A 27,433-nucleotide genomic window follows, 5' to 3' on the forward strand; every position below is an offset into this window, starting at 1 on the left:
TGATTTTTCGATAGGATTTGGGCTCAGGCAAAAAAAGTTCCCCTACGCATACCCAAAAAAATAATTTTCGACCCTGCCAAATTTAATTTTTTTGACTTTTTCTCGACTTTGATTTTTGAGGTTTTTTTCATAAATCGACCCAGTTTAATATAAGTACTTACATTACTTAGTAGTATGTATATATAACACTCCCACTACCCAAATTATTGAGTGCAATTGCTATTACTGAGGCGCTTAGTCCTTTATTTATATTGTAACGAATTTACTGCAATTCCCCTTATTTGCAATCTTCTGCTAACGTACGAATCACTGAACTGTTGAATAAATAACTCCATTATTCAATAATGCAAAATGGATTTTATTAAAGTTCTTCACAATATAACGTACTTCACAACACTACTATTGCTCGCCAGGTGGCTTCTTAAATCAAACTGATTGTAGCGCCTCTACTGTTGCTGCCTTTTATACTCTTTGATTTCGTCGTTGCTTCTTCTAGGCGCTTCCAGAATTTTCTTAGTTACTGCTATAAAATTATAACTACAGATGCACGTGTATAGCTTCTCATATGCGCGTGTATTTGTGAGCGACACTTCCACAATTATAATTACATACTTTTGGGAGCATCTCAGATAAGATATCTGCATGTGTTTGTGCGTTGCTTCTGCGCTGCGTGTACGTACATATGTGTATACATAATGATTGAATTATTGATGTGCATCAAGTCACTGCTTAGCATCGGCTTAGAGATGACAGTACCCCTTAGTGTTGCTAATATTCGTAACAATATTTAAGTAGCGTGTGGAGATATTTATTTACAGTAAGACCTTGGTAAACGTTTTTTCAACGTATTACGTTCCCCTATCAATCAGAAGAATTCACAGAAACTGTTATACATAGTCCTACATGAACGTTTTAAAGTCATATCTGGAACCACTATTTCCGATAATCTACCAAAATTTTCCAAAAAATAGCTACCAAAGTATGTTAAACGTCTTCTAGCTAGAGTCGGGCATTTATATAGAAAAGCTCAACAGTCTCTTTTTCAAATACTTCTTTACAACTTTTGCCCTGGTCATTATGCGGAATACCCATCTTGTTCATATGCGTACCTAAAGTCCAATAACCGGTACAGATCTAAACAGGGGACTTCTTGTTCTCCTTTCATTGCAGTCTGGCAATGTAGCTCTATAAATTTCATAGCCCGTGGTGCACTTCCACTTTTGATGAGCTTTGCTCACGAAAAATTTCGGTTTTCGTCCGTATCTACCACCGAGGGTAAATATATAGCTTCTCCAAATCAATTGTCAACCTCGCCTACTCGTGGCGAATCTTGTTTCTTAAACAGCCGGGACTGTGGCGACCCCAAGTTCCTTATGGAGGGGGTGGGAGGGCGGTATGGCCTAAAAGGTTTCATGTGGTCATAACAAATCGTTCCCGATATGGTCGGGCTAGTACCGTAATGGTGCTTGTTACCGGATCGTAACGGATCTGCATCTGGCAAAGGACCGTAAACATCAATAACACTCCCCAAGGCCTTCGGGGAGTATCCTTATCGCTACAACAACAACAACAACAACATAGGTTAGTGACAGCCAACCAAACGCTGCAGATTAGCACAATCATTTTGACCGGAAGTGAGAGAAGAAATTATTGGATTTATCAATGTTCACAAACTAGTGATGATAGGACTTTTGACGGTTCATGTCCAATGGGAGTCCGAGTGATGCATTTTATTATGCTGGAAAGCACCTTCTGCCGCTGCTGCCATGAGGATAATGGGGTGGAGTCATCGAATCACATCAGGTTTCACTGCCCAGATTTCGTCAGAAAGTATTTTGCTCTGGGCTCACTGGGAACTGAGGATTTCTCAAGCGTTGAGATCGGCCTTATGTGAAATGATATCATTGCAACGTCACTACTTATATGGCATCACAATGGACCACCATGCTGTCCAAATGAGCTTTTCCTCGGAGGGTAGCTACCACTCAACCAAACGCAGCTAAGTTATCAAATTTCGGCCAATGATACTTAATAACCAGAGCCCATTAACGTCGAGTTATATTTTCAGGAGCACCTTTCATTACCCAAGTAATTTGCGTACACTTTCACGTTATCAGTCAAATTCAAAACAATTAGCAGCTGTCAATCGTCTATTGATGAATTGTGTTGCTGTTGACTTTGTTTAGTTTAAAATTCTATAGAAGTTTCATTTATAGCTATTTTCATAAATAACTTTGCAGTTATTTAAAGTAATAGACGTTAAAAGTTTGCAGTCTGCTAAAAATGTTTATGTGTTTTTTGTAAGTCTTCTGAGTTACTCCCCTATGTTTCTATTATCAACTCAGCAGCAGCAATGCGCGTCAAAAAAAGTAAATTGTGCAGAAAAAATATAAAACTAACTAACTTTGTATTCATAGAAATTCCGTTGAACTTTATTTGTTAGCCAAGAATAAGTATTGTGGGTTTGAATGCAAAGTACATCGGCTGGCAGTGTTGTACAGATAGGAATGTCTGGCGCTACGATACAGGTTTGCAAAGGATTTAAGAAAATTTGTTCAACTTAAGAGCACTGACTTGTGAAGTTGCATTGTAGGACAAATTTCTTATTGTGCTAAATTGTCATGAAGGTTAGCTGAATTTAAGGGGGCTGAAAAATCTGTTTAGTTTTGTTAAAAGGCATAAAGGATTTTATTTGCTAGCAACAGTTCTATCGAAATTATTGCCGTTGGCTTAGGAAGGCAGGGGGATAGACAACTTTAAGCACCATACTTCTAGTTTGGTATGTGGGTACATCAAACAACAACATGCTTGTATTGAATGTAGTATAAGACTAGAGTTGCTGATACCCGACTACCAGGTAGTGCGGGCAATGAAGACCCAAGTAATACTCGGTAAAATCAGTTAACTCAATCGAAAAACTTAAATTTAAATTAAGGAATCGTAATGAAGCCGTATGCCAACTTCCTCTGACCACGAGTATCAATTATATCAAATATTACCTATGTACTTGGCCACGCCCACTTTTAAAGAGGTTTTAATCGACTTATGGCGGCGATAACTTGAAAACTATTAAAACACACTGACTAAATTTTTTCTGCGTATTTTCCCTCGAATAAAATTTCGATCATCGTTAGACGACCATGTCTACTTTCTATATAAACATATACACATATTTTTTTACATCTCATATAATGTTATACTTTCGTAAACTATAAACCGACAATGCTAGAATTGCAAAGGACCTATCATGTAAGAACAACTAAAAATACGTATTAAACAAATTAAAAAATGGGCGTGTCAGCGCCTGCTAACGCAGCTCAAATCTTTTAAAAAAGCCTTGCGCCGGCTTTTAGTAGCCATTTCTAGAGAACAGTTAAAGCTATATTTATGAAATTGAGTATGCCTCTTCCCTCTAGAAAGGAGAGCCGCTCTTAAAAAGTTAAGAAATCGATTGATAGCCACGCCTATTTACGATACAATAATTATATATAAGCGTATATTAATATATGTATAAGAACGTAGCACTCTTTTAGGACCCGAATTTTTACCATTTAAAATCCGGGTACTTTTTCCAATCCTTAACTATTTTATGAGTCGGGTAATTTTTAATAACCAGGTACCTTTTGAATAAGAGTACTTTTTTAGGAACCGAGACATTTTCAATAATCGAGTACTATTATTAGGTACTTTTCAGAACCGGGTACTTTTTCGGAGTCGGCTACTACTACAAAGCCCAGTAATTTTGAAAAAAGGCGGGTACTTTTTAAATTCCAGCTACATTTTGAGAACCGTGTACTCTTTCGGATTCGGTTACACGTATAGGAGCCAGGTAATTTTGAGAAAAAAACCGATACTTTTTGGATTAGAGTACTTTTTTAGGAACCAGGTACTTTAAGTAACCCAGTACTATTTCAGAGACAGGGACTTTTCAGATCAGAGACCGAGTATTATTTCAGAGAAGCTGGTCGCCGTGGTGTGATGGTAGCATGCTCCACCTACCACACCGAAGATCCTGGATTTACACCCCGGGCAAAGCAAGATCAAAATAATTTTAGAAACAAGTTTTTTCAATTAGAAAAAAACTGCTAAGCTGGGCCACCCCTCGGCAAGCGCTCCGAGTGTATTTCTGCAATGAAAAGTTCACAGGGAAAACTCATCTGCCTCGCAGATGCCACGGTTGCATTACTATTACGTTATATTGTTTTCGCTATATTTTTGTTCAGTCGAATGAGAAGAAGAAGTTTTCAGGTACACTTTAAACTAATCCTGCAGACGTTTTTTGCTGTTTTGTTGGTCATTAATTATTAGTTATGGTATTTTTCCCGAAATGGTGATAAGGTCAAACGAAAATTTCTTAACTGGCCATAAGGTCAAATTAAAAAGGTTAGTTGATCAATTGACCTAATGACCATTTGAAGTGAAGGCAAAATTTTCTTAACTTAAAATGTTCATAGCAAAGAAATTTGAGCAACGATTTTCAGTTTTTATTATATGTACGGGTTCCGGTCTTTCATTCAGGGTAGCAATTAGTGCGACCCCAATAATGCTGTTGCATAGTGTGGTAAACTTATCAAAGAGACTTTCTAATTTATAACCAAGTTCTTATATAATAATGCATTTGCTTTTATGGTATACCATTGAGGGACACTTTAAGATTAAAGTTCAATACGGGAATTACAATAAATATTCTAAGGTTAAGTTAGTGGTTGATAAAAATTTGCAAAGCATTCAGACTAGCAGCATTTCGGATTTTCCAATAAAAGAAGCTGAAGTATAAGAAACGCTGTACCAAAGTAATTAAACGAATTACAAAGCCCCAATCGAAAGCGAAAAACACCAAAGAGCAAATACACACACAATCACCAAAAATACATTAGTAACAATTACACAAGCATTACAAGTGCATTAAAGATTACGAGCACAAAAGTACAAAGCTAAGCAAACGAAAGGGGTGAAGAAGTCATGCAAAATTACACTAAAACAACAATAGCAACGCAAAAGTAGACAAGTATACAAAAAAATTTTATTGTTTAGTACAAAAATAAATAAAAAACTTACACACACAAACTTGGCATTACAAACATTAAAGGCATTACATAAAATGTGTGACAAAGAAAATGCTTTTGTAGTACGCGAGTCGAGGCTAAGAACGAGTTAAAAGCGGATGTACCTGCAAATGAGTACATAAAAACAGTAAATGTATAGCACTAATTATAGTGGCTCAATGTAAAGGCGAACAGCATCATCAAGGATGCAAAGTCAAGTAAGTGAGCAAGAGACCGAGAAGTTATTCTAGAGCACATTGTATACAAAAGGATGCAAAAGTAATTTAAATTAAGCTTTAAGCAAAAAAGTAGAAAAACGAAAATATAATTTGCGATAGCTGGATTAGGTGATAAAAAAAAGAATAAGGTTTGGACGTGTGGTTCATGAAACTTTGAAGAGGAATGCCATAAAGTTGTCAAAGAGATTGACAGTGCATTTTTCAATCGTTTTTGCTCACAGTATGGGGGAATTCAGATTGTTGCGTAAGTGAAATCACTACACTGTAGCGAAACATGGGAACAATGTACGGAGTAAAGTCGATATGAGGGAAATCAAGCAGAAAATCAAGGCAAAGGATAGGAAAAGAAAGGAAACGTAAGGAAAGCAAAGGAAAGAAAAGGAAAGGGGGGAAAGTAAATTATACGAACGAAGAGGAAAGGAAAGAAGAAGAGAAAAGGACGGAAAGGACAGGATGACAAGTCAAAACCGAAGGCGTAACAGAAACCGATCGCCGTGTTATGAAATTGTTTTCGAAGTGTTAACCGTTTTTATTGCGGCGGTGGTGGTGGTGATAGTCGCATGCTCCGCCTACCACACCGACAGTTCTGGTTTCAACTTTCGGGAAAAGCAATATCAAACATTTGGAAAATAGTTATTTCAATTCAAAAAAATGCTGTTGCTGTTAGGAGACGGCATAAAACCATAAAACATGTAGGTTCCGCCCCGCTAATTTGAAGTAAAAACTAAAAAGAAACACGACGCAAATTAGAAGTGAAGCTTAGCCTAAATCTCCTCGGAGGTAAATAATAATTATAATTTTTTATCGGTTTGTTATCGAAGGATTATGGGCGCATTATACATTTCTTATCCCCGACTTACCGGTATGTTACAGACGAGTTATCTATCTGTCAACGGTGTGCTATCGGTTTGTTAACAATTTTTTATCGAAAACTAATCGATTGGTATCAAATAATTATCGAAAATTTTTATGAGTTGTTATCAAAAAGTTTCTGATTTTGTATAGATTTTTAATCGAAAACGTACCAAAAAGTTAGCGTATTGCTATCGCAGTGCTATCGATTTATGATAGACACTTTATTGAAAAGTTATAGATACGTAAATGATTTGTTATAGAAAAGTCATCGATTTTTTATAAAAAAGTTATCGATAAAATAACGAAAAGTTACTGATTGGGTATCAAAAAGTTAACGATTGTCTATCGAAGAAATATCGTATCGACTTGTTATCGAAAAGCTATAAATTTGTTTTCGGAGTATTAAAAAAAATTTGCTATATATTTCTTATCGGGTCCCTGATGAAACCGCCTGAACAGTTGGTTGATGACGAGCGTCCACAGCAGAGGTGATATCACCCCACTCTTCGGGCGTGACCCTGCCCTGTGGCCTCCATCCGATCCATCTGGTCATGGCTGGATGTACTTTAATGTAGTTAAGAACATTCATGATCGCCCAAATTGTTGAAAGCCTCGGAAATGCGTTAAAACACTTCAAACTCCTTCTATTCCAGGGCTTTCTCTATGTACTTGGTACTCACGCTTACTTAATATTAGCTTCAAATTCAATGTGTGGATTCGAGGTCCACTAAAGACTGGTTTTCCACCATAATACTGATTAAGTTTGTACATTTTTTCACCGTGAAGAATAAACTCATATATCCAAAAAATTGTTACCATATTTTCACAAAATTTTGTTTACAAAATTCCGTGAAAGACTATAGTGCCGTCTTTATTTACACTGGACGCCTAATACTTGGATTCCTTAAATGAGAACTCCCAAAATCGAACAAAATAGAAGTAAAGCAAAAAAACATAAAAATCTCAAAACACTTAAGCCACCAGTCTACATACGCTGCCAAAATTGAGAACCTTGTAATGGCTTCATGAAAACATTTTGTTGGTTTGAGAACTCTTTCTTCATTTTTTGTGGTCGGATGTGTATAAACATACCACGTATCTGTTTAGCTGTTCAAACCCTTTCACTTACATATCACGCTCAATATCATCAATGTTTAGCTATTTCCTATACGCGCAGTTGACTAACTTCTGAACCGTAGCCAAAACATGAACTCAAATGGAAAATAATTTGTGAAATTCGAAAAAAATTTGTTTTGTTGCTTGTAGCAAGCTTCCATTACATGAACCAAAGTGGCTGTACCCGTTGGACTGTAAATATATTCACTGTACAATCATGTTGCGGTATGGCCGTTAGTTACCAATGGATTCTCGTCGTTTTAGGCGAAAGCGAAAAGGAATAAAATGAAATAAAGCGTAAGCTAAAGACTAGACAAATTGACAACTTTGTAAGCATTTTTCCGCTTGATGATTTCGAGAATGATATCTTAAAGATAGGACAATAGAATGCAAGTAAAGACGGGACTGTCTTCGGCTGTACCGAAGACTTCATACATTTCACGAATGGGGCTGAACAATAATCTTATCCCGTTCGTAATCTCCAAATAATCGGATGTATAAGATAAGAAATATATAGTGAACAGATGTACACACCTAAACGATTTTTAAGGTAAATATAAAATCAAAAATGGCAAAGAAACCCCTTATCTAGGACTGGGACTGAGACTCGGAGTGGGACTGGGACTGGAATAAAATACATACCACCCTCTGGGACAGGCAGTAAGGGATGCAGAAGAATGAGAAGAAATTGAGAGAAGAGAAAAGAGAGAAGGAGATTGAGAAAGAGATAGAATGAGACGAAGATGGAGATAGATGAAGCGAAAAAGACGGAGGGAGGAGTGAATAAAAAGATTACGAAAAAGTGAAGAGGGGGGAGGGCAGAGTCAGACGGAAAAAGCTTATTAAAATGTATGCAGATAAGCCAAATCTAGGGTAGGACAACGTCTGCCGGGTCTTCTAGTATTAGAATAAATATCACCAAGTTTAACGTTTTTATATTGGAAATTAAGGGAGAAATTGCCAAAAATATTTCTATCTGAACGATCGGTTGTATGGGATATATAATATATATAGCCCCGATTAAAGTGATTTTTTCAGAAAATCATCTATGATATATTAAAATATATATCACCGAGTTTCACATTTATACTTTCTAAATTGCGGCAGGAATGACCAAAATCGTCTTATCTGAACGATCGGTTGTATGGGAGATATGTGTTATAGTGGTCCGATCCTACTGGATCCGACAAATGTCTAATATAATACAAAAATACATCCCTGTGCCAAATTTCATTGAGATATCTCAAAATTTGAGGGACCAGTTTGCGTTCAAACAGACAGACGGACGGACAGACGGACACGGCTATATCAACTCAGTTCGTCGCCCTGATCAATTCGGTATACTTAATGGTGAGCCTATCTTCTATATTTCTCAACGTTACAAACATCGGACCAAAGTTAATATACCATTTCATGTTAATGAAAGGTATAAAAAGGTCTTTGTGTGACGTTTATACGGATGATTGAGTAGAAGGACTAAAATCCCAGTATTCATAAATTTAATTTTACAAATACATATATGTAAGTTTACGGCAATTTTTCTATAACTTATTGTATTATACTCATTTTTTGCATCAGCTGATAAGTTCACTTGAAAACCAACACCCTATAGGGTACTTCATTTAAAAGGAATTTTTAGAATTTCAGCATTAGCCAAAGAGAAAAAGAATACAACCAAGCACACAGAAGCTTTCAGACAGTACTTACATCGATATATGCACGAGAAGTCTTCAGGAACTGAGAATAGTGACTCTAATTGGTATGGTATTGGTATTTCTAGACAAAGTAAACTAGTTTACTCCGCCAGTGGCTAGAATATAAATATTAATGGTAAGGCGTGCCTTGTAAAAAAGGCAATACAAATCTCTGCTACTCCAGAGTACAGTGAAATATTCAACTGGCAGTAAGACCTGTCTAGTTGCTAATCTTATTGACTCGAAAAGGATGACACAGCTCAGAATTTCCAGTGCAATTGGCCCACATGCTGTAGAATCGATTGTGAGGTTTTAAGTAGACAGTAAACCTTCAAGCTTTATCGTGTTTTTTGCCTTCTGAATATGGGATGGCGGTGCATTTTCTGTACATCTGCAGCCGCAATTTGGAACAGTTTTATAAAGAGAGAAAGTTCTGCCGAAAAAAAAATTGCATTTCACCGTGTTATACACATGTATATGTGTTTCTTATCCAAGAGTTATGGGTTTGTTAACGACTAGAGAAAGACGAGTTATCGATGTGTTATAAACTTACTAGCGATAACAAAGGGCATCGGCAAGCTATCTATTTGTTATCGAAAAATTGTCCATTAACGAAAAGCTGCCGCTACTTATCCAAATGTTGACAGAAATATATCGACTAGTTTTCAATTTTGTATCGAAAAGTTAAACGATATTTTTTCGAAAAATCATCCTATCCTATTAAAAATTTTCCGACTATTTATCGAAAAGTTTTCGATTTCTTATTGGCGTGTTATCGGTTTCTATCCAATACTATCCTGGCACAAATTTATCGATTATTCATCGAAAAGTTATCATTTCTTACAGGCGTGTTATCGGGTTTCTATAGAACAACAATCGATTTTTATCGAAATGTTATCGATACCATTTGAAAGTGTTACCTATTTGTTATCAAATTTATACCAATTTATTATTAGCGTTGTTGTTGTTATAGCAGTGCTTCGCACCACCCAATAGGTGCGATCACACACAAATTCTCATCAGGATCCTCTACGAGAGTCCGAGGAAACTTGCTATTTCAACGGGGTTGGACCAAGAGTGTTAGAGGTTTCGGTTTCACATTGCAATTGAAAATATGGTTGGACACTTGACACACAGATGTGGGAACACTTTAGAAGCAGCTTTTATATTGGGTATGTCGTAATTGAATCTGGACAAGCATAAGTTTAACCTATTACAGTATCCAGATCGAAGTTGAGCTAGAGTGACGCCCGTCGCCCTGGCGAGGTTGCTTTCCTCAATTGCGAGTTAAGGCTATTTATCTTTGAGAACTGGGCTCACCGGGCAATTCTTGGTATAGTTTTTTGACAGTTTTTTGTGGATATCTCTGTAAGCATTTTTGTGCTGTTTTTCATCACACGTATGACCTGGAAGCTCAGGTTTCAGGATATTAAACAAAAAACTTTTTGTTCAGCAATTCATTTTCCTCCTTTATGGAAAGTATTTTCGCCTCACTGTGAAGATATTGGTCTGGAATAGGCCTGCAGTTTCCTTAGGCTCGACAACCATATTGGAGACGCGTAGCATATTATGGGTGTTAGACTGGGTCGATTTATTAGCCGTTATCGCGCCATTTACTTTTCGATAGAATTTGGGATCAGGAAAAAAAGTTCCACTACGTATACCCAAAAAAATTATTTTCGAGCCTGCGAAAAAAATGGCGAAAGGGTAAATTTTTCGACCAAAACACTCCCCAAAACCCAAAAAATATGTTTTTTTTTTTTTTATATAAATATTTTTTGGGTTTTGGGGAGTGTTTTTTTTTTTTGTCGAAAAATTTACCCTTTCGCCTTTTCTTTCGCAGGCTCGAAAATTATTTTTTGGGTATGCGTAGTTGAACTTTTTTTCCTGAGCCCAAATCCTATCGAAAAATCGATGGCGCGATATCGGTTAATTTTCGTCCATACAAATCGACCTAGGTTAATGGGGTTGTTACCAATTAGAAAGCAATGACACGCCAATAATAAACCGATAACTAGACGATAACTTCGCTTTCGATAATATATACCATGTATATATTCGTTGTTACGAAAAAGAATACCACAAAGCACTTCTAAAACAGCCAGAAATTATTTGTATCTGGTAACGTTACCTCGGTTATGGTTGAACTTCAACACCAGGGCGAACTCTAGTTAATTTAAAAAAACATTAGTTTTCTTGACCTACTCCTATACTCGTATATTGACGCATGGAACTTCACGAGTACTTGGTAATCCAGTCTTTTATTTTTTGTCTGAGATATTGAAGCATGCCCACGATCGCACCTTGCTTAACTTACTTATACAGTGTTGTTGAGCCAAATTTTGACAAGCCCTTTACATGCACCAGTATTATTTTATGAATTTACAAAGCAAAAACGATGTAAATTCTTTGTAGCCAAAATTTAAGATCTCTTTTGTGACAAATCACTTTTCCATCTGAAAACAATTTACTTTAATGCGTATATAATACTTACACTTTGTAAATAAGTGTAAGTGCATTTTGTTATTGTATGCTTAACAACACTTAAGTTTACAAACACGCCTGCGGTGTGTAATCAAAAATGTTAAGTATAACACGAATACACAATCACATTCTCCACTTCATTCGTATATACCTGCACTACTTAACATTCATATTTTTTCTGGAAACCTGAAGTTGATCTTTGTGACATTTTAACTAACAAAAGATTCACTGATTGACAGTCCCTAAAAATGAAAATGCACGCAACTTAAATAATTTTTTGGTATCTGCAAGAAACAGCTTCTTTGAATTTGAAAAAAAAAATCAAATTACGGAGCTCCTTTGGGAACAATATCAATTTTAATTTCATATGAATACTAAATAGACAGGTTTGGGTCGTTATTTTGGTATCTTTTCGCATACGATAACAACGTTTGACAGCTTTTTTTTATTATTTGTTAAAGTTAACTGACAGGTCCTTTTGATTGTTATAAATAACAAAGATTACACACATGTATATGTGGCAGAGTAGGGGGTATTTTTAAGAAACTGGTGTCAAAATCAAATACTGCTACAATGAATGGAGCTTAGTTTCGTTTTACGCCGTTTAGATGAATGCATGGGCGCCTAAAACAAGGCTTTGTTACGATGGGTTCCCGGGCATCAGGGACATGAAACTAATGAAGAGGCAGATGTCCTAGCCAAGCAGGGTGCTTTGTCAGCATCCTATGACCCATATCCCTTCTGTGTACTTACAAAAGCAGATACTAGGGAAACCATAAGTAACTGGAAAACAAAGAAGTTCAAATGAATGTTCAGAACAAAAGCAGGCCAATTTGTTAATATTCCCAGCAACAAGAGTGTCAGCCAAACTCAGTTACGTAATCAGACAGGACCTACGTAGTACTCTATTGGATACTATTCGGGACACTGTGTATAATCACCTATGCGTGTGAAATCTGGTCAATACACAAATCTGTCGCTTTTGTGATCAAAAGGCTCCCATTTAGGTGGCGTGTCTTTAGTTCCCTAGTTATGTGGAGTAAGAAGCCTTAAGAGGTACTTAAGCACATTAAAAGCCTCCACATACAGTAATATCACAGTCAAGCAAAATAAATCTAAATAAAGGTCACAGTACATCGAGGCCTAACAATAATAATAATACATCATTTTCAAGCTCTATTTCAGCCTAAGAGCCTTGGTGATCTCTGCGCTGGATGTGCGTTGCATCTCGTTCAGCCTATTGATATTATATCGCTCGTAGGCCACGATGCTTATGGAGAAATCATACGCTCCGATTTTAGGCCCCAGTCCATGCTGACTCATCTTTTACAGAAGTAGTATGCAACACGCCTTATCTACCTTTTTTCAGTACTGGATTTTACCCTTGGGGAAGATAAAGCCTTGGGCACAATTTCCGAAATTGTCTTGTTTTGTGTGTTGTGCCCGAATTGCATGAATTACAGGTCCAGAGCTGTAAACTCCGAAGCGCTCAATGTGGGATTTCCCTTAATGCCTGGAGGAACGGTTCCGATACTTTTGCAACTACGTTCGCATATGCTATGAACCTTACTCCATTTCTTTTGTGTTTGAGTAATGACTCCTTCAATGTAACAACCCACAGTAGTGGGGAGAGAACGTCACTCTGGAGTGTTACCTTTTTGCCCTTCGAGTTGTTGTCACCGAGCCCATGATAGCTTCTATAATCCGTAGATTGATCGTTTCGGTGGAAGGTTGTAACCGACGAAGTGTTCATTTATGAGGATGTCAAGGAAGCCACGTAGATGTTAAGCACTGCCCTCTAAGAATCTAAGAGACTATAGTCCTCAGCTTCTAAAGCTCATCGTCCCCCCAAAGTGCGGGGTTTCTCTTAAGAATACTAAGTGGGGTAGATTTGATGTAAGGTGCTGCAATAGCCATATACCATTTTGTCCAATGCATCATCCAGCACGTGATGATATCAGTGCAGGGCTCTCTCAATAACTGATTTCATTCTAAGGCTTGCGAACTTTCCCCATATCGTTATCCTCTGGTTTCTATAGCGAAGGAACATGTCCACATCACACGCTGTGTCGAGCAAAATACAATAGTGGTCGACATGAAGGATGTGTCCTAATTTCTACTGTAAGATTTATTTTAAAGTTTCTAGACCATTAAAAGAACAATGACTGAACAATAACTTCATAAGTTCAAGGACGCAATCAGATAAGTCATCGTGAGGAGGAGACAAAGTTGTAATTAAGGGCGTAATGGTGAAAATGGTGGGAGGAAAAGAAAGAACCAACAGCGAAACTGGACGGCGTGGAATTTATTTGTTGCTATCGAGGTGCTTTTTCTATTGATAACAACCGTTATCACGGAGTTATTGATGGGTTACTCTTTTATTATCCTTACGTTATATGCGAAACATCAATGCATTACCGGTTTATTATTGAAAAGTAATCGATCTGTTATCGAAAATTTATCGATTTCTTACAAAAATTTTATTGATTTGTTGTTGGCGTGTATTGATTTACTACCGAAAAATTTTCGATTTTTTATACGAATCATCGATGAATAACCGGTTTATTAAATGGATTTGTTATCGAAAATTAATCGATTTCTTACTAAACTTTTATTGATTTGTTGTTGGCATGTATTGATTTGCTATCGAAAAATTTTCGATTTTTTATCGAAAATGTATCGATTTGTTATCACAAAATATCGATTTTTTATTTAAAAGTTATCGATTTTATTTCGACGATTATTGGCGTATTCTCGATTTTTTATGGAAAAATTATTAATTAATCGACATGTTTTCGATTTGTTATCACATTTTTACTTAAGACAACGTTATCGACGTGGATATTGGACATGGCATTACACCACCGACTGTCTTACATCTACAAATACTGGGTGTAACGTTCGATCAGGATCTACATTTTGGCGAGCGTACATCCGCAATTCTACCTAAAAACCAAAGCCGTACAAAATCTCTAAATCTCTTACCGGCATTACTTGGGATACAGATAAAGAGACGCTGAACACCCCATATGGTAGGTGAGCCTAAGGGGTACACACTGGAAACAATTGCAGGCCTGTCAAAACACCGCTCTCAGAACAGCTATGAGTTGTCTTCTTACGTCCCAGAACACCATACTGAGAGTACTGCCATAAGGGGAACTCAGTCGTATGTAGAAGAACACAAAAAGGTCCTCCGTGAGATGCAAAAAAAAGACCCCGGTCCTCTATGCCAGGAATTGATCAGCGAATTTTCTTCTTATAGTTAAATACTCTGAACTGGCAGAAGAGGAAAGCAATCTCCCAGGTAGACGCGCGTCACTCAACTCCGATCTGGATACTGTAACAGGTTAAAACTTAGCTATCCAGAGCCAACGCCTCTAACGCCCTCTCACTCTGGTCCACCCCGGTTGAAACTGCAAGTTTCCTTGGACTCCCGTCGGAGGATATTCATGACAACTTGTGAGTAGTCGCACTTATTGGATGGCGCGAAGCACGGCTACAACAGCAACAACACATGGGAAAGTATTCTATTATTTTGCATTGGGATTTGCACCATGTACTAAACCGAACAAATTAATTGTTTGGATGCGCATTTTGATGTTGTGTATATTTGCCTTTGGTATGTCAGTATCCAACTTCACGAGTACTTGGTACTCAAGTTTTTTTTTAAATATAATTTATTATCAAATATGAGTTCATCCATACTGTGATATGGGTATTGCGTTCATTATATTCATTCGTGCAGAAAACTATATCCGAATTGTTCCAGAAAAAAAGTTTTCCTGAAATTTGTTCAACCATTTATTGAAATTTGTACTTCATATCTCTCTACGCATTCATGCCTACATTTACGTCTTGTAGAATTCGTATTTTATTATGTATGAGTGAAAACTACATCAATCTGTAGGTCAGCCGATAGCAAATTGCTTATGTCATACAAATATATTTGCTGAAGTGGCGCCTAATGCTTCATATGTAATTGACTCCATGTCCGTGGCATTAAGAAAATACTAGAAAATACAAACAAAATCGGAAAAATAAGCAATCTAAGACAAAGCTTCCGTTTCATGCTGTGACCATGAACATATGTGTAAGCTTACATTTACAAACACATTACAACAATTTTTCTAGTTGTTAGCACATATAACACAAATTCCTAACATATGCTAGGGCGCAAAGTAGAGCTCCTATCACAAAAAAAAAAAACCAAAAATATTTGGCAACGTGCCAAGTCTGACATTGTCAATCTTAAAGTGACATAGCACAGGAAAGTGTTTCTGTCATGTTTTTGCTTTCTTCTGAGTAGGTAGATATACTTGTATTCAGACTATAGCAGGGTGTACTTTGGGCTGCTTGTTATTAAAAAAATCTATATGTGATGTTAAAGTGATGCCGCTTGAAAACAATAATCTAGCTGGACCAGGAGGAAAGGTCTATCTGTCAATTCAGCCAAAGTGAACTGGTTCTGTTCACTGGGAAATATAAGATACCCATGTTGCAACTGCCGGTGATAGCGTTAACTACCCCTATGATGAGGGAGTTTTCCAAATTTCTAGTAGTAATTCTGGATAGGAAACTATTCTGGAAGGAAAACGCTCAGGAGCGTGTGAAGAAAGCAACGATGGCACTGTACAGCTGTAGGGAAGCTGTGTGCGCGATGGTGGGGACTATCAATGGATATTACTCTGTAGCTCTACACTGCTGTGATTAGGCCAATACTTTTACAAGGGGCTTTGGTCTGCTGGACGAGCTTAGATACTAAATCAAACCTACGGGTATTCCAGAAGGTGCAAAGAAGTGCACTTGGCTGCTCTGCGATCCAACCATGCGGAAGCGATCTAATGGACAAGTAATGTTCGGCCTTTTCTGCTCTGCGGCTTCGAAAGCTACCCGGCTGGAAATACAATGTCGATGGACATATAGCCATTGTTAGGAAACTGGATTCAGCTTCATCGAAGTATTGCGCTCCGACTGTCTTTTCGATATGAAGTACGATGTTTTCATCCCAGATAGGGATGAAGGAGCCGCCGAAACTGAACTTCAGATATATACTGACGGCAAAACAAACTGGATAATAACGTGGAAAGCGGTATCTTTGCACCTCAACTGGCGTGGAATCTATCCTTTAGCCTACCTGATCATTACAGTGTCTTTCAGGCAGAGGTTGATGCAATTAACGAGACTGTTGATCACCTGAGAAAGGCTGTCCACGGTTATAACAAAATTAGTATTTAGTCTTTATTGTGTCCAGGGCAGTAGAGAAATACCGTGAATCTCTTGACGAGATTGCTGAGCAAATTTCCCTTAGTTTGGTAAGATTTGCAGGAGGGGCACATCCGTTCTGCTTTCATCGCCCTGGAAGGCATTGAGCATGCCGTTCGCTACCTGTAAGCTCATTACTAAAGGGCCTAAAAAAGTGTGTGAGATTGAGTAATATTGAATCCTGCTGTCATACCTAGCTCGTGTGGCCTGAATGGGATTCGAAACGCACAAGAAGTCTGCTTCTTTTTGGAAGGGGGCGACATATCAATCGGGAGGCAGGCTGGGTGCTGATAATGATTACTGCAGGAGCTGTAGAGGTGAGGAGTTAGAAACAGTTAAGCACTTCCAGCGCGATTGTCTTACGATTTGGCACAAGAGACAGACATTTCTGAGATCCCCCTTCTTTGAGGATCTTTGGGATCTGGCTAACTTGTAAACTAAGAAATTCCTGAGATTCGCTGAATCGACCTGTTGGTTTGAGTAGGGGGGGGGGGGGGGGGCGGTTCCATGTGGTATCATAACGGGACCTTTAGGGGCCTAAGTGCACTGGTACTCGAACCGGTGGCCACTCTAATCTAACCTAAACTAACCACTCAAGTCGGTCAAAATATTGCTTTGGCCAAGCTTCGTAAATGCACAAGGAAGTTGCTCATACGCCACGTTGACCCAAATCATTGTTACTGTTAATATATAACGAGTTCAATAATAAGAATTTCTACAGACGTGATATTTGCTTCTTATAAAAGTAATGATATTTACATGTACAGACAATTGCATCTACTAAAAATGTAACACCCTAATGTGCAGTCATACACTTTTCACACATTTCATTGTCTTTTGCTGCCAAACGTTTTTCCGTTTTTAAGCTGACACATATTTCGGATGTTGACATTAACTAACTGATTGTGGCTTTCAGTTGCCGTCTGCACTCGATACTGATCTTTGCTCTTGCTCACCAGCTGTTTTAAGACTTTCAAGATTTTTTATTTTTTATTTTTATTTTATACCAATAATCTGGTCATTATACGATGTTCCCTTAAACACTACAAGTTCTTGTGTTTTTGTTTGGTTTTACACTTTTTGGCGCTTTGTAAGTTTTTGTCGATTTTGGGATTTGAAGTAAAAGGCAAAGAATTTTAGAGTTAATGGTCTTATGTAGGTTGAATTCTGTACGTAATGTAGTAGTCCTTTTTCTTTCACTCTTAGAACACAAAGACTGCCAGATCTTCTAAAATATAAAAAAAACATAAAAAAAACCTGTTCCAACAAGCTATGAAAAGTTGCAAGTGAATCACGTACTCAAAGTGTTTAACAAAATTAAAATAAATTTAGTTCTGCTTATTTTTACATAAATCACAATTAATCAAAATATTTACTTTGCTACCACACCTCCCTTAAACTCATTTTCTTGCATTTGTTTTGTTAACAAATTGTTTCAAATTTTTATTGGCCCCCAGGCAATGTTTGTCTTAAATTTATTCATTGTTAGCTTTCTGCGCTTAAGTGAATTTAAAGGCAATGACACGTGCTACATAGACTATAACAATAACAAACAACTTTGATACTTAAAATATTCAAAAGCTTTTCTATAATTATGCTTGCTTATAATATTTCTTTCGTCAAAGCAAGAATAAAAGAAAACGAAAGATGTTGAGTAGTCTGCTGAGGTGTAAATAATGCCTTAGGAAAAATGTTAATCATACGCCAAGGCGGTCGCACTCCGCTTGCAGGCTAAGTGGCTTTGTTGTGTGTTTTTTCACTTTTGTGAAAAATGTGTAAAGCGTTGAATGTGGAATTTGTATTTATGATAGCTAATGAGAATAATATTTTATACTTGAAATTTTTTACTTTACGATCTGCTGATTCATAAAATTTCAAATTGTTATAAACAACTTTCTATATTCTATTCTGAATGAGATGAAAAATGGTAAAAATATGTGTTTGCACTGTAAATGATATTGAGCTGTTACTTAAAATCTGAGATATGTTTGTGCTAACTTTGTAGAATATATTGTTACGAAGCAACACTAAGGGGTACTGCCATCTCTAAGCCGATGCTAAACAGTGATTGTATGCACATCCATAAATCAATCATGTATCTACATAAACGAATAAATCATTATGTCTACACATATGTACGTACACGCAGCAGAGAAGAGATGCACAAATACATGCAGATATCTTATCTGATATGCTCCCAAAAGTATGCAATTGTAATTGGGGAAGTGTCGCTCACAAATACACGCATATGAGAAGCTATATACGTGCATCTGTAGTTATAATTATATGGCGGTAACTAAGTAAATTCTGGAAGCGCCTAGAAGATGCCACGAGGAAATCACAGAGTATAAAAACACCAACGGTAGAGGCGCTACAAGCAGTTTTGATTAAGACGCTATCTGGCGAGCAATAGAAGTGTTATTGTGAAGTGCTTTAATTAAGGCCATTTTTTCATTATTCAATATTGGAGTTATTTATTCAACAGTTAAGTGATACGAACCTTGAAATAAGCGTAATTGCAAGTAAATTCGATACAATATTATAGAAGGCTGAGAGAAACCCCGGGGTAATTAATTATTTAACTGAATGTCGGCAGTGGATGCTAGGCTAGAGCCTTTGGTAAGCATCCTGCGTGAATGTATTGGCTACATTGTCGAACTAAACAAAATTTGAAGGAGAGGAGACGGAAATGGGTACAGATAAGGATAAGGGTAAGGACAAGGATACCGATAAAGATAAGTAAAAGGATAAGGATAAAAATGAGGATGTCGGTAGCGACAAGGATAAGGATTAGATAAGTGTAAGAAAAAGGATACGGCTAAGGAAAAGGATCAGCATAATGATAAGAATAAAGATAAGGAGAAAAATAAGGATAAGGAAAAGCATAAGAGTAAGAAAAACCATACGGATAATAAAAAATAAAACCAAATAGAATAAAATAAAATAAAATAGAATAGAATAGAAAAAAATAAAAATATGAAGTAAAAATAAAAATAATGTAAAATTAAAAGAAATAAAATATAGAAGGGCGAAGCATAAAGATAACAGACCAAATAGAATAAAACAAAATTTTATTTAATTGAACCGAATTAAAAAAAAGGTAAAATCAAATAAAACAAAACAAAAGAAGATGAAATAAAATAGAATAAAATAAAATAAGATAACATGAATTAAAATAAAGTAAAGTAAAACCTAATAAAATGAAAGAAAATAAAATAAAGTATTAAATAAAAATAATATAAAACAAGTAAGGGCGGGACTGTATTCCGCTGGGCCGAAGACTTCATACCTTTCATGAACGGGGCTGAACAATAATCTTATCTCGTTCGTAATCTCCAAATAATCGGATGTATAAGATGAGAAATATTTAGTCAACAGATGTACATACATAAACGATTTTTAAGATAAATATAAAATAAAAAATAGGTAGGCACTTTGTGTGAGGATGCAAATTTTCAGGTTTTTTGTGGTCTGCGTGTAAAAACTATGACTACGAATCACGTATTTCAAAATATATGACGTAAACGTAACTATTTGATGAAATTTGATGAATTTTGAAGCTTCTAGCCGTCAAAAAGTGGCCAAAATGACAGTTTATATGGGGTATATAATATAAATACCACCGATCTCTATGATTTTTTCAGACAACAATATATGCTATATACGTAAGCATTCGGTGAAACTTGAAGCTTCTAGCTGTTAAAATGGGACAGAAATTGCAAATAAAAATATATATATACTATATATACCACCATATATACTATATATAGCACCGATCTTTATGATTTTTTCAGACAACACGTTTTTTGTGGTCTGCATGTAAAAACAATGACTACGAATCACGTATTTTAACAATATGTGACGTAAACGTAAGTATTTGATGAAATTTGTTGAAACTTGAAGCTTCTAGCCGTAAAAAAGGGGCAAAAATTACAGTTTATATGGGGTATATTATATATATACCACTGATCTCTATGATTTTTTCAGACAACAATATATGCTATATACGTAAACAATTGGTGAAATTTAAAGCTTCTAGCTGTTAAAATGGGGCTGAAATTGCAAATAAAAATATATATATACTATATATACCACCATATATATACTATATATACCACCGATCTCTATGATTTTTTCAGACAACAATATATCTAGCTCTTAAAATAGGGCAGTAATTACGAAAAGTTTCTTATATGAACAATCCGTTGTGGGGATATATACTATATATACAACCGATCTCATCCATTTTTTCAGACAACAATATGTGCAATATACGAAAGTATATGGTGAAGTTTGAAGCAACAATCTGGTAAATTGTGGAAGATATGCCAAAAATCCTCTTTTTCTGAAAAATCGGTTGTAGGGAGGATATATGCTATAGTGGTCCGATCCGGCCGGTTCCGACAAAGGTCCAATCGGACACCCAAATATACCCGCTTACCAAATTTTATCAAGATATCTCAAACAGTGAGGGACTAGTTTGCATACAAACAGACAGACGCACAGACGAACATAAATCAACTCAGCTCTTCATCCTGATTATTTCGGTATACATAATGGTGGATCTATATATTTTCCTTTCAGGACTTACAATTTTGAGATTCGTGCCAAAGTTAATATACCATTTCATTTTCATGATAGGTATAATGAGCAAGAGTAAAATAAAATAAAATCAAATAAAATGACAAAAATAAAATAAAATTAAGTTAAATTAAATAAAGACAAAAGAAAACAAAATGATATAAAAAATATGAAATAAGAATATAGTTAAAAAAATTACATAAAACTTAAAAAATAAAACAAAATCTAATATTATATTATAAATGGGAAAGTTTGGATGTGAAGATGTTTGGATGTTTAGATGTTTGGATGTTTGGATGTTTGGATGTTTGTCCAGACGTTTGTCTTTGTGACTCAATCACGCAAGAACGGCTGGACCGATTTGGATTAAATTTTGCACACATATAGCCAATAGTCTAGAAGGATCTACTAACTATATATTTTTGAAAAGGGGCGTGGTGCCCGCCCCCTAGGAACAGTTATAATTTAATTATTATATTTTTTCGTTTTTGCGACTGAATCACGCCAGAATGGCTACACGGATTTTGATGAAATTTGGGACACAGACAGTAGTCTACTAGCGAAATTTTTTTCGAACATGGAAAGAGGGGTGGGGGTCCCACGAACCCTTCGAGAAATTATTTTTCAATAATTTTTACACATTATAACTTTACGTATACTGGCCTTCACCAATATCACAGACTCAAGGGGTCAAATAAGTCGAGGGCTTACAAAGTAAGCAGTGACACCCTCCGCCCGCCCCCCCTTTATCTCCCCATCTGGTGTAAAATCTATAAATTGTTATAACTCAATATAAATTTTCTCCTAAGTCAATAGTTTTTGGTGTCTGGTACATACAGAACGAGATCTAGACAATTTTCGAGGAACGATCAGTGGTCCTCTCCTCTACTCCCACCATCCGCCCTCCATCAATTGTTTTTATTAGCACGCTTTTATTAGCTTTACCTGTATCTTTCTATGTAACTTTTTATTCGCTCCAATGCGCCTGCTGCCTTATTAACATGGTTTTATAATTAGCTTCACCTTATTTGTAATCCCGTAAGGGTCATATCGAGACCCTCCGGGATCATTTCTGGATGGTTTTCGGGATCGGTCCGGGATTACGCCGGGGTAATTTCGGGACTTTTTCGGGACTATTTCGGGATCATTTTGGGACCCTTCCGGGATCATTTCTGTATAGTTTTCGGGATCCGTCCGGGATCCCGTCGGGGTTATTTTGGGACATTTTCGGGACTATTCCGGAATCATTTCGGGACTATTTCGCGATCATTTGGGGACCCTTCCGGCATCATTTCTGGATTGTTTTCGGGATCCGTCCGGGATCCCGTCGGGGTACTTTCGGGATCATTTGCGTACCTTCGAGAGATAAATTCTTGATGGTTTCCGGGATCATTACGGGACTTTTTCGGGGTCAGTTTGGGTCCTTTCCGTAATCATTCCTTGATGGTTTTAGGGATCCGTCCGGGATCCCGTCGGGGCCATTTCGGGGCTATTTCGGGATCATTAGGGGTATCTTCCGGCATCATCTCTGCATGGTTTTCGAGACCCGTCCGCGATCCCGTCAGGGTCATTTCGGGACTATTTCGAGATAATTTGGGGTACCTGCCTGCATCATTTCTGGATGGTTTTCGGTATCCGTCCGGGATCCCGTCGGTGTCATTTCGGGACCATTTGGGGTTCATTCCGGCATCATTTCTGGATGGTTTTCAGGATCCGTCCGGGATCCTGTCGGGGTCATTTTGGTACTTTTGCGGGATCATTTGGGGTCTCTTCCGGCATCATTTCTGGATGGTTTTCGGGATCCGTCCGGGATCCCGTCGATGTCATTTCGGGAGTATTACGGCATCATTTGGGGTACCTTCCGGCATCATTTCTAGATGGTTTTCGGGATCCATCCGGGATCCCGTCGGGGTCATTTCGGAACTTTTTCTCGACTAATACAGGATCATTTGGGGAACCTTTCGGCATCATTTCTGGATGGTTTACGGGATCCGTCCGGGATCCCGTCGGCGTCATTTTGGGACTTTTGCGGGATCATTTGGGGTCTCTTCCGGCATCATTTCTGGATGGTTTACGGGATCCGTCCGGGATCCTGTCGGGGTCATTCTGGGGCTTTTGCGGGATCATTTGGGGTCTCTTCCGACATCATTTCTGGATGGTTTACGGGATCCGTGCGGGATCCTGTCGGGGTCATTTTGGGACTTTTGCGGGATCATTTGGGGTCTCTTCCGGCATCATTTCTGGATGGTTTGAGGGATCCGTCCGGGACCCTGTCGGGGTCATTTTGGGACTTTAGCGGGATCATTTGGGGTCTCCTCCGGCATCATTTCTGAATGGTTTTCGGGATCCGTCCGGGATCCCGTCGATGTCATTTCGGGACTATTTCGGCATCATTTGGGGTACCTTCCGGTATCAATTCTAGATGGTTTTCGGGATCCGTCCGGGATCCCGTCGGAGTCATTTCGGAATTTTTTCTCGACTAATACAGGATCATTTGGGGACCCTATCGGCATCATTTCTGGATGGTTTTCGGGATCTGTCCGCGATCCCGTCAGGGTCATTTCGGGACTATTTCGGGATAATTTGGGGTACCTGTCGGCATCATTCCTGGATGGTTTTCGGTATCCGTCCGGGATCCCGTCGGTGTCATTTCGGGACCATTTGGGGTCCATTCCGGCATCATTTCTGGATAGTTTTCGGGATCCGTCCGGGATCCTGTCGGGGTCATTTTGGGACTTTTGCGGGATCATTTGGGGTCTCTTCCGGCATCATTCCTGGATGGTTTACGGGATCCGTCCGGGATCCTGTCGGGGTCATTTTGGGCCTTTTGCGGGATCATTTGGGTTCTCTTCCGGCATCATTTCTGGATGGTTTACGGGATCCGTCCGGGATCCTGTCGGGGTCATTTTGGGACTTTTGCGGGATCATTTGGGGTCTCTCCCGGCATCATTTCTGGATGGTTTTCGGGATCCGTCCGGGATCCTGTCGGGGTCATTTTGGGACTTTTGCGGGATCATTTGGGGTCTCTTCCGGCATCATTTCTGGATGGTTTACGGGATCCGTCCGGGATCCTGTCGGGGTCATTTTGGGACTTTTGCGGTATCATTTGGGGTCTCTTCCGGCATCATTTCTGGATGGTTTACAGGATCCGTCCGGGATCCTGTCGGGGTCATTTTGGGACTTTTGCGGGATCATTTGGGGTCTCTTCCGGCATCATTTCTGGATGGTTTACAGGATCCGTCCGGGATCCTGTCGGGGTCATTTTGAGACTTTTGCGGAATCATTTGGGGTCTCTTCCGGCATCATTTCTGGATGGTTTTTGGGATCCGTCCGGGATCCTGTCGGGGTCATTTTGGGACTTTTGCGGGATCATTTAGGGTCTCTTCCGGCATCATTCCTGGATGGTTTACGGGATCCGTCCGGGATCCTGTCGGGGTCATTTTGGGCCTTTTGCGGGATCATTTGGGTTCTCTTCCGGCATCATTTCTGGATGGTTTACGGGATCCGTCCGGGATCCTGTCGGGGTCATTTTGGGACTTTTGCGGGATCATTTGGGGTCTCTCCCGGCATCATTTCTGGATGGTTTTCGGGATCCGTCCGGGATCCTGTCGGGGTCATTTTGGGACTTTTGCGGTATCATTTGGGGTCTCTTCCGGCATCATTTCTGGATGGTTTACGGGATCCGTCCGGGACCCTGTCAGGGTCATTTTGGGACTATTTCGGCATTATTTGGGGTACCTTCCCGTATCAATTCTAGATGGTTTTCAGGATCCGTCCGGGATCCCGTCGGAGTCATTTCGGAACTTTTTCTCGACTAATACAGGATCATTTGGGGACCCTTTCGGCATCATTTCTGGATGGTTTCCGGATCCGTCCGGGATTCCGTCGGCATAATTTCGGGACTATTAGGGGGTTATTTGGGGACCTTTCCGGCATCATTTCTGGATAGTTTTAGGGATCCGTTCGGGATCCCGAAGGGGTCATATCGAGACCATTTGGGGTACCTACCGGCATCATTTATGGTTGGTTTTCGGGATCCGTACGGGATCCCGTCGGGATCATTTCGGGACTATTTCGGGATAATTTGGGTACCTACCTTCATCATTTCTGGATGATTTTCGGGATCCGTACGGGATCCCGTCGGGGTCATTTCAGGACTTTTTCGGGATCCGCCCGTGATCCCGGCGGGGTCATTTCGGGACTATTTCGGGATCATTTGGGGTACCTAGATGGATAGTTTTCGGGATTCGTCCGGGATCCCGTCTGGATCATTTCAGGACTTTTTCGGGATCATTTGGGGTATCTTCCGGCCACTTTTCTAGATGGTTTTCGGTATCCGTCCGGGATACCGTCAGGGTAATTTCGGGACTATTTGGGGATAACTTGGGAACCTTTCCGGCATCATTTCTGGATAGTGTCCGGGATCCTTCGGGGATCCCGTCAGGGTCATTTCGGAACCCGCGACTAATGCGGGATCATTTGGGGACCCTTTCGCCATCATTTCCGGATGGTTTTCATGATCCGTCCGGGATACCGTCAGGGTAATTTCGGGACTATTTGGGGATAACTTGGGAACCTTTCCGGCATCATTTCTGGATAGTTTCCGGGATCCGTCGGGAATCCCGTCAGGATCATTTCGGAACTATAAGGGGATCATTTCATTTTTCATATTTCTTTAAGGGGATCATTTCACCTTCCAGCATCATTTCTGTATACTTTTGGGGATCCGTCCGGGATCCCGACGGGGTCATTTCTGGCCTACTTCGGGATCATTTTGGCATCATTTCTGGATGATCCGGGATCCCATCGGGGGAATTTCGGGAATTTTTCGGGATCATTTGGGGTCCCTTCCTGCATCATATCTGGATCGTTTTCGGGATCCGTCCGAGATCCCGTCGGGTTTATTTTTTTACTTTTTCGGGAAAATGTCAGGGAATTTCGAGACTGTTCTTGGATCATTTGGGGATCCTTCAGGGATAATTTCTGGATGGTTTTCGGAATCCCGTCGGGGTAATTTCGGGACTTTTTCACGACTATTTCGGGGTCAGTTGCCCTTAAACATCATTTCTGGGTGGTTATCGGGATCCGCCGGGATCCCGTCAGGGTTATTTCGCTCCTTTTCGGGATCATTTTGGGACCCTTCCGGTATAATTTCTCTATGATTTTTGGGATCTGTTCGGGATCCCTTCGCAGTTTTTTCGCGACTTTATCTGGGATAAATTGCGGACCCTTTAGAGATAAATTCTGGATGGTTTTCGGTATCGGTCTGGGATCCCCTTAGGGTCATTTCGGGACTTTTTCGGACTATATCGGGATCATTTGCGGACAGTTCAGGAATCAAATCTGGATGGTCTTCGGGATCCGTCCGGGATCCCGTCAGGGTCATTTCGGGACTTTTCGTGACTACTTCGGGATTATTTTGGGACCCTTCCGGCATCATTTCTGGATAGTTTTCGAGATTTGTCCAGGATCCCGTCGGCATCATTTCGTGACTATTTGGTGTCATTTAGGGACACTTCCGGGATCATTTTAGGTCTCTTCGAAACCGGTAATTCAGCACACGTGGCCGTGGATTTACGGCAAATTATTCGTAATTAAAATTCGGTATGTTTTATCTTTAATATATCACAGCTTTTTCGTTCTATTTTTAAATGAATCCTGTAACGAACTGTTACAACTATAATTAAAATTTTTGTAATATTTTAACCAACTAAATACCCGAAAAAGCAACACTGCTTTCATTTAAAAATTTCTTTTTGGTTTTACCTAATTATAGTTTCACTCCTTTGTTCTATGAGTAGTAATTCTTTCACCCCTGTCATATCAATTAATTTAACTTACAAACAAAATGTATTTTTTTTAATTCGAAAAAAGTGTATTGTACTATTCATGTAAGCGTGCCCATCAGCTCAGTTAGTTCTTTTTTTTTACTGTATTAAAAAATAAAATACATTGACAGAAAAAATTTTTAAACAGACAACTTGATAAGCAGGCTAACGTGAATAGCACATATATTTTATTTTCTCCTTGCGGACGGGGCCGCGGGTAAAGGCTAGTATAATATAAAAGGATTAAACATAAAGAAAAAGGACAAAATAAAAAAATAAAATTGAATTTAATTTAAAAATATAAAACAAAATTAAAAAATAAAAGAAAA

The sequence above is a fragment of the Eurosta solidaginis genome, chromosome 2, assembly GCF_040869045.1.
Source record: "Eurosta solidaginis isolate ZX-2024a chromosome 2, ASM4086904v1, whole genome shotgun sequence".
Lineage (NCBI taxonomy): Eukaryota > Metazoa > Arthropoda > Insecta > Diptera > Tephritidae > Eurosta > Eurosta solidaginis.